Below are 9750 nucleotides of genomic sequence, written 5' to 3'. Positions count from 1 at the left end.
CACGTGTTTGAGAAGAAAAAAATTAGTGGTATATTTTCTGAGCGTACAGTTTGTCAAAATGACGAAATAACTATTGCCACTTTTTCGAGAAAATGGATTTCGTCAAAAATAAAAATCTTGTATTCTATTTTAATTGAAAAAAAAATCTGGTTGCATTGTTGATTTCTTTTTCGTGAGCACCATGTAGATGCATGGAAGTCCAGGTAGAATAGAGTGATATAAACTACATCAATGCCCGAGGCGGAATTTGAACCCGGGATCTTGCTGGTATGATTACTTCACCACCTTGCAACTGGTCAGTTTAAGCCGTTATTCTAGTTCCGCTCGCACTGCGATGAGGTTCCACGTTAAGGAAATATTATTGTCATATATTTTAGAACTCGCGCTTTCTCTCCCAAATCACGTGATTTGTAAAATGTCTGTCAAAATTAACGGAATACAACTCAAAGATTGCGAAATCATCAACAGCGAAAGTTTCATTTCTGAGAGTGCAGTTCCTTTCCTGAAGCATGTAATTTAAATTACCATGAGCATTATTCAAAGACATTAGTTTATAGAGAAATCCTAAAAACCAAAAATAAATAAATAAATAAAAATTAATCTAAATATATTTTCAAAATAAGTGACAAAGTACCCACATTTGCTTTGTAGTAATATAATTTACGTGAGTTTAATTTAAAATGTATCCTTTATTTAAAAATAATTAATTTAGAACAATAAACTGCAAGTTTTATGTTATGTTTCGGTTAATTAATAAACTCCTTGTGGTTAATTATCCCTGTTTGGTTAATTAATAAACTCCTTAATTAATAATTTTCTTTGGTTAATTAATAAACGTCATTAAAAATGAGAAAAATCCTTCAAAAGCTTGCTTATAAGGAATGATTAATGTTTAAAGGTAATATAAAAATAATTTATGCAATTCCTTCCCTTAAATAGGAATTAAGTTTTGCTAAATTTTTGAAACTCGAAATAGAAACGAAAGAAATCAATTCGAGGTTTTGAAATTTAAAAAAAAAAGAGTATTAAAAGTGATAAAAAACGGAAACTAGTAAAACACATGCAACTTGAACGTTTCGTAAATGGACATGATAATTAACCAAATAGTTTAGAAAAAAAACGCTTATATGTTATTTTTAACCATGTTTTTCAAATCTGTTAAAATAAAGTTATAACTACGTAAAGTGTATGCTAACAATTTCATCACATAATAATAAATAAACTAAAACTTTTATATTCTTTTTTAGAAATAAAAAATAAAAGAAGATAACATTAAAATTGAAAATAAACAAAATATTTTAATGTTTTTTTTCTTGTTTAATTTTTATCTTTGCCTATTTAAAATTTGATGTTTTTATTATCTTTCGTTTTAGTTATTTGAAAATGATTTGCTTTAAAATATATGTTTAAAATCTTGTATACATATCTAAAGTTTCACTTATTCAGTTCTATAACTATTAATTTTTCAATAAGAAAGTTGCCTTTTTATTTTTTCAAAAATGGGAGCATCTATTTTATTTTAGTTAAATGCTATTCAGCTAAATGCAGTTTTTTCGTTTTAGTTATTTGAAAATGAATTGCTTTAAAATATATGTTTAAAGTCCTGTATACATATCAAAATTTTAACTTACTCAGTTCTATAACTATTAATTGTTCAATAAGAAAGTTACCTTTTTTTTCAAAAATGGGAGCTTCCATTTATTTCAGTTAAATGTTATTCAGGTAAGGCAGTTTTTTCTATAAAATACTTTTTTTTCACTTCCAAGCATTTTAGTTTTTGAAATAATAGTTTCTCTAGTTCAGCCAAGTTTTAAAAAAATTTCTAGCTTTCTTTTTCATAAATAAGATTATTTACTTTCAAGTTCCGTGAATTGAGGAAAATTTGTCGAATCCAATTAAGACAGAAAACTTAGTTTTTACGAGGAAATTTGGTGTTTAAAAGAAGATTTTTACATTATTTGCTGTGATAAATATTTTAATATATTTTTCTTTAGTGTTCTCTGAAATTATCTAAAAAAAGACAAATAACCCTATAATCTGTTATTATTATTGTAGCCTATAATCCCTATAATCTGTTATTATTATGGTAGCATTTGTAAATTTTGAATTTAATTTTATAGTATACACAATTACTAAGATTATTGCAAAAATAAAATTCTTTGAAACATAGTTACATATTTTCATTTCTTTGGTTTCATAATTAAATATACTATCATTTGAAAAAAAATGGTTGCATAATTCACAATAACTCTGAAATATTGCACAAAACTGGTTAAAAAGAAATAATAAATATACTATAAAAAAATCCCTAATCAAATCACGGCATAAAGTACCGGCAACTTGAACCGGTACCCGGAAAAATCCATTTTTACCGTAAAATACTATACCACAAATTTTACAGTACCTTTATTTAATTAAAATGATTCAGTGATTTTACTGCAATTATTACTGTAACAATTACGGTATATCAGATTTTTTGCCCTTAACATGTTCCGGTAAAAATGGATTTTATGGTAAAAAGTACCGGTACCCATAATTGCGATATTTTTTGCCGCCATTTGATGCAGAATTTTCTTCAGTATAGATAGCGTAAATTAAACAGTTAACAACCTATTGAAAGTAATCGTTAAAGTTAAAATATTAATTAATTTTTAATTTTTTGTGATTTTTATTTAATGATAAATACATGTTTATAAAAGAAACTTATTTGAATTTTTTTTAATATCTATTTGAAATAAGAAAAAACAAAGAAACTATTTCCGGTGACTTCTTTTCTTTTCAACAAATCCAATTACTATTACTTTTCTCATTTCAACCACTTGGTGCTCTTCAACGACAAAGGATTTGCCCCGGAAGTTAAGGCTGATGACTTAAACGGAAGTAAGGCACGGTGAGAAAAACAGTAACTCGTATCAGCAAATGGAGGATAAGACGCAATCCCGAATCACATAACCATCCACACTATTTGTCTCATCCTCGTTTCTGACCAATGGTCAAGCGAGTATTTCAACTGTGGTGATCGCAACCAACCCATATATACATTCAAACACGGGCAAAAGGTAATTTGTCCGGGCGATCGAGTTATCCGGTGAAAATGCCCCAGGAAATTTCTGAGCTCCTGTAACTGGTGAAAACTTCATTACACTTTTGCTTTTATATGGTCTCTACTTTTCCGGAAATCTTTCCCTTAACGTTATTTATTTTCTTTCATTTACTGCTTTCATTCTTGAAGTTTGCATTAATTTTGTTTACGTTGTTGCTCCTTAATACGATTTGGTAAGATATATTTTAGTATTAGACGGAAATCAAATGAAAAAATTGTAATAGATAAGTGATTTAATGATCAAAGTGTATAATTTAATAAAGGAAAAGAAATAAATAGGGATTAAGAGAGAAGAATTTTTCGATAAAAAAAGATTAATATTTTTCTTCATACTAAGACATTAGAGCTGTGGTATCTAAGAAGACAGAGCACTCGCCTCCTTATGATGTGGCCCGGGTTCGACTCCCAGCGTCGAATGGCTGTACGTTTATTGCTCTGGGCTGGCTCTGATCACAATGCTGGTACAGTTATTTTAAGGAAAGTTTTTTGCTAAAATATTGAAGTTTGTTAGGGGGAATAACATTACTTATATGCTTAAAATCAACAGTATTTAATTTAATTATTAATTAATCGTCTGTTTTTAAGTAACAGTATTTTTCTGTAAAAAAAAAAAAAAAAAAAAAAAATAACGTTTTTTATTACTACACCAGCTGACAGTGTTTTTTTTTTTTTGTAAATATAGTGGATTTTTGTAAAGTGCAATTCTTATAATTGCTTATCAGTTGCAACTATGTTTTAAAAGAAAACGTAAATTCAATACTTCATGTGAAATTCTGAAATAACTAAATTCAGTAATTATATAGTGCTACTGAAAAAAAGCTATCATAAACTAAAGACTTATATGATTGAGCAAATATTAAACTTGATTATGCGATTCAATTAAATGATGAAAAAATTAGAATGATAGCTTAAATCACTTGATTATGCAATAATAGCCCAGAAAAAATCAGAATCACTCCAGAAAGTCTGGCATATTTATTGAGACACTTCATATAAGCAAGGAACAAGGTAACTGACGTTTTCACTCAGAGCTTTTATAGATAAAAGTACGGAATAGGAAATGATGTAATGGAATGCTCTAGAAACTTCTAGATGACTTAGAAATACTAAATAAAAGCTCTGAAACATGGCTCAATAACAGACGCAATTTAATAATGAAACATGCATTTCTCTCCGCTTTGTTTGTACAGTAGCAAAAAAAAAAGATTGAACAATTTTTATTCTCAATATGAATAACCTGAAACATGCTACTGAGTGTAAATGAAGTTCTGACGTTAAATTATAAAATAACTATTAAAAAATAAATCAAGCATATAAGTTTTAGTATTAGTTGGCAAAACTTGCGATTTACTACGGCGTATACATTGCTTAAGAAGAATTACATACACCAGACAATATTAAAAGATCAAAGATTGATTTAATGCATTCCAAAGTCGAGATGGCTCAGGGGAGAGAGCGTTGGCCTTCCAATGAGGTGAACCGGGTTCAAATCCCAGTGATAGCTGGCTGATACGAATCCGGCTTGGCTCATTAATATTTTAAATAACAATTTTGTAAAGCATAAGCTTTTCGGTGCTGTGTAATTTGATATTTTTCATCAGTAGTCTGAAAACAAGTGCCACAACACTTACGAGGTAGTTTCTCGAAAATGTTTGACACAACTCACCGAAAAATAGAGGAGTTTATTTGACTTGTTTTTTACGATCGTTGTCTTTAAAGGTATTGTCTTTAAGGGTACAGGCATTTGAGAATATACAGCTCAAGATTATAACAAATTTATCTTTCAAAATCGTTTCATGGGTACTTACGTACATAATATTCTATTACACAAAAATCCTATGATGCATCTGAGGTCAAATTTAATTTGATGCATCATATATTAATACAACATATTAGAATTAATTTAAATAACTTTATGGTCCTACTTGGTGCTCATTTAACTAAGAAAGTTACTCACTAGGAAAATTCATTAAGCTTAAAAATCATTTCTCAGAAAGTTTGTAACACGAGCCATAAAACCACTTAAATTTACTGCAATTTTAATATGTTTTTAATTTTAATTTTCATGTACTTCTCAAACTTGATTACACGCTACCATAATTATACTTAAAGCGAAATGTGAGTCAGCGTTGTTGTTGTCATACGCCATTGAGGCAAGGGGTATGATTGATCTTGTTTCCCAGATTCGTCATCTATGGCCTAGAATTCGACTTCTGCACACACATACGTCACACCTGTATATAGGGCGGACCCATTCATACATCAAATCATTCATCCATAGATCGTAATTTTGACTTGACCCAGAGAACTATTAATCTCCAATTCAGTACTACCAGAGATATAATTTGCTATGGGAACATGGAAGACTTAACCAGACAGATTTAACGTGCACCAGTCGCCATTTACTACACGGAGAGTCTTCGGCTGGCTGGATTCGAACTCCCGTTTTCACGAACACGAGTCCAGATCCTTGCTAACCAGGCTATCTCTGCCATATATGATTAAATTTAAGTTCAGATTATTCAGGTAACTTTATTAAGACTTAAACAAATATGAACCATAATATTATGATTCAAAATATTGATACTGTGAACAAATTCATTGTTTAATTTAATATCTAAATAAGGTCGCAGAAATTTCGCACCATACCATTGTTTAAAGTACTAGTACAAAGTTGAAATGAATTTTATGAGGGTGTAATTAAAACAACTAATTACATTTTTTTGAAGAATTAAGCATGAATAAAAATATTCATTATGGTTGTGTAAGATACATCTAAAATTCATAGCAATTACAATTACACGCTATATTTGTCTAAATCACTACAAAAACCATTAATGCTTAGAAAATTCAATAATAAATGGAAAAAAAGTAAGTATAAATGAATGAAAAACATTTTAAATGAGCTTACTGATTCGAATCATTTAAAAAGTCTTTAAAAAAAAACTAAAACAGCCTTTCAGATGAATGAAATTCTGATTTGTCTGAAATGAACGAGAAAAACGTAAAAAAATCTACTAAGTATACTTGACGTAAACTTTTTAGTACCCTTTCGTTTATTTTCTCTTTTTCAACAAACAAAAAAGAGTACTTGAAGCCCAGAGGGCTAGAAATATGTTTTTTCCCTTGTCGAAACTAACTCTGGTACTCTCTTAAGAGTAGGGTATTAGAAATAAGCACTTTTTTTTTTAAGAGAAAACAGTTTCCTGTTTGAAACTATATCAGTTGGAAAATGTAATGTTTAAAGTTTTTACTTCTTTTTTTTATCTATTTGATAAAAAGGTCCAACAATTTAGCTCATTGTAAAGATAGGAGCTTGGGATCTTGTTGGTATCTTCACTCTCTGGAGTAATTTAGACAAGACAACTTTTTCAGCATAGCTACAGCAAAAATAGTTTTTTCTTGTGAGTGTGGCACAAACTGTCTGTTGATATTCTCTAAATACGCCTGTTAAGTATGAAGGAAACATTTTCAAAATCATTTACTTCATTACTAGAAAAAGATAAGAATGTAAAAAGTTTCGGATGTCTTAAAGTGAAAATCATATTTTCAAGGAAAAGAAGCACAATGCTTTTATGAGCATTCACTATTTCTATAGATTTAAAAATATTGTTTTTTAATACTTGTATCTTTATTTATTTATATGTATATATATATATATTTCAAATAAATTAAATATAGGTTTTATGAACTACAGCGGAAATAATGAAGAATCCGTAATTTGCAACAATTTATTTAATTTTAATTTGGCTGAGCACTGAATTATGACTAAATAAATTAAAGACTGCAACTAAGCCAAATTGTTTTCGTTTATTTTTGAAAAGCGCGTGACATATGAAAGCCTATTGATTTGACTTTTTCTTTTTTTGTGGAACTGAATATAGTAAAAATCGGACAGGTAGATGGATAGGTACAAGATGAAGTGAAGCACCCTGGTCCTCCGGGTTGGGGATCAGGCGTAAGGCAAACCTCCTTATCCAGTAAAATAATTTACAGTTACGAAATCGAAAGGAGAGTATTCTGGACAACTGATACAGAGGTGACTTGGAAAAGATTTCAAGGACTTGAGAATAGATTTAACAAAACCTGTGTGGATCGACAGTGTTGACAAGGGCATAAACACTTCGAAAATCAAAAAATTTGAGGACAGTAGGAGGAAACTCCTAGAGAAGATCAGGGCCTATCCAAAGCTGTCCCACCAGCGAAGATGTGGTAAAATAGGGTTTTTACCAACATTCTTCACATTTCAGTGTTGAGAAGGACATATACTATTTGAAAATTAAAAATTGGAGGACAGTCGCCAAACAAAGGGACAGTAGGAGGAAACTCCTAGAGAACGTCAGAGCTTATCCAGGGTTGTCACGCCTGCGAAGAAGAAGAATGTGGTAAAAATTTTATTACTATATGCAGCATATACATTTCTGATTACTATATGCAGCAAGAGATAATTTATTAAAGAGTAAATTGTCGATGAAACAGTTCGATAGGAAACTAAAATGCATTACGATGAAAATACATATTACAGCGCTTTAAATATTCTAAGTGAAATTCGAAAACCAATTAAAATTTCAAAAGAAAAAAAAAGTGAATTAATCTTGTGAATACCACGAAGTTTCCATTTTTGAACACTTGAATTTTTGTCCTCTTTTGAAAATTAAATTGTTCACATAAAGATAAAAAACATATATAAATTGAACAATTTTATGGGGATTCTTATAATTAAGAAAATTGCCCTTAAATTCAGTCACTTTTGATTTCAAAGGCGCAGTTTGAATCTTGATGAATTAATATATTCCACATTTATGACCACATGCTTCATGTAATTCAAAAATGCGTTAGCCAAAAATTAAAAAAAAAAAAAAAACTATGTTTCATTAAAATGTAAAGTACAATGTCCGGAATAGGAGAATTCATTGTTTATGCTTAAAATTGAAATTTTATGCTCATACTTAGACTCAAGGGTTAGTTACATTATAGAAAAGAAATATGGTCAAAAATATTCAATTAATCAAAAATATTCATGAGTCTAAGTATGAGCATAAAATTAAAATTTCATGCTCATACTTAGACTCAAGGGTTAGTTACATTATAGAAAATAAATATGGTCAAAAATATTCAAATAGTCAAAAATATTCATGAGTCTAAGTATGAGCATAAAATTAAAATTTTATGCTCATACTTAGACTCAAGGGTTAGTTACATTATAGAAAATAAATATGGTCAAAAATATTCAATTAGTCAAAAATATTCATGAGTCTAACAAGGGAAACTAGGGAAGTGTGACTCGTCAATTTTGAAATAAACTAGTAGGATGTATGCCTTATGAAGAATAATTTTAGGGGGCAACATTCGTTTCGGCCCATAGAGGGTCCTATGAGAGATAAAAAATAATTAAGTATGTAGAAAAATCATTATTTCATTACTTCAATGCAGACTATTAGTTATTGTAATTATCTCATACTCCAATTAATTTTGTGCTACTTTCACGTACTATATAATGCATATTTTTTGTCAAAATTGATTTCGAAAATTTTATATATCTGTAGTTTTTCAGAAAAAAAAATTTAAAAAATTGGCATTTTTAAAAAAAAAATTTGGCATCAAATTTTTAAAATTTTTTTTTTCAAAAAATTTTCCAATATTAAAACTAGTAAACAGTAATAAATTTCATTTATATGTGAGTCGAAATATAATACGCATTTTCCCAAACTGATGAAATTTTTTCATATTTAATGTGTATCCAAAAATGTGATTTATAAAAAAAATTTTTTTTTTTCTTCATATTGTTAGATCTTGCAAAAAAATCTGAAATAATTTATGTGATTGCATAAAATTAAATTGTATTTATAAAAATGTTTTCAAATTTGTTTGGAGGGAAATTTGAACTTCAAAAATGTTTAATATTTCAATTCGATTTTTTTCATAAAAAATAAACTGTCCTGTATACACAAAATTTGAAGTGATATATCACTTTAAGTGGAAAATCCGTTGATATCTATGTCCTGTGAATTGTTCAATATTTTGTCAAAACATTGCTATCTTTATAATATTATTTTTATATCTGATATCCTAGCTAATTTTTGAAATATTTAACTTTAAAAGTTGGCATTAGCTAGGATATCAGGTATAAAGATAATTTGTATGAATAATATTTCAAAAATAGCAATGTTTTGACAAAATATTGAACAATTCACAGGACAATTTTTTTAAATAATATTTTAATTTTTTGGCAAAAACTTTTTTTTGAAACTTTTTTTTTCTTCATTTTTTTACCAGTTGTGCAATAAAAAAATTAAGAAAAAAAATGTGTCTATTAAAGCGACAAATACTTACAAATTTTGTTTATATAGTACGGTTGACCTTTCAAGAAAAAAAGAAAATCGTTGAAAACTGAAATATTTTTTTAAGTTCAAATTTCCCGCCAAACAAATTTGAAAACATTTTTATAAATGCAATTTAATTTTATGCAATCACATAAATTATTTCAGATTTTTTTGCAAGATCTAACAATATGAAGAAAAAAAATGTTTTTTTTTATAAATCACATTTTTGGATACACATTAAATATGAAAAAATTCCATCAGTTTGGGAAAATGCGAATTATATTTCGACTCTCATATGAATGAAATTTATTACTGTTTGCTAGT

The sequence above is a fragment of the Parasteatoda tepidariorum genome, chromosome 10 (assembly GCF_982258835.1).
Source record: "Parasteatoda tepidariorum strain Cologne lab strain chromosome 10, Ptep-v5.0, whole genome shotgun sequence".
NCBI lineage: Eukaryota > Metazoa > Arthropoda > Arachnida > Araneae > Theridiidae > Parasteatoda > Parasteatoda tepidariorum.
The sequence above is the reverse complement of the archived record's forward strand: the minus strand, read 5'-3'. Positions refer to the sequence as shown.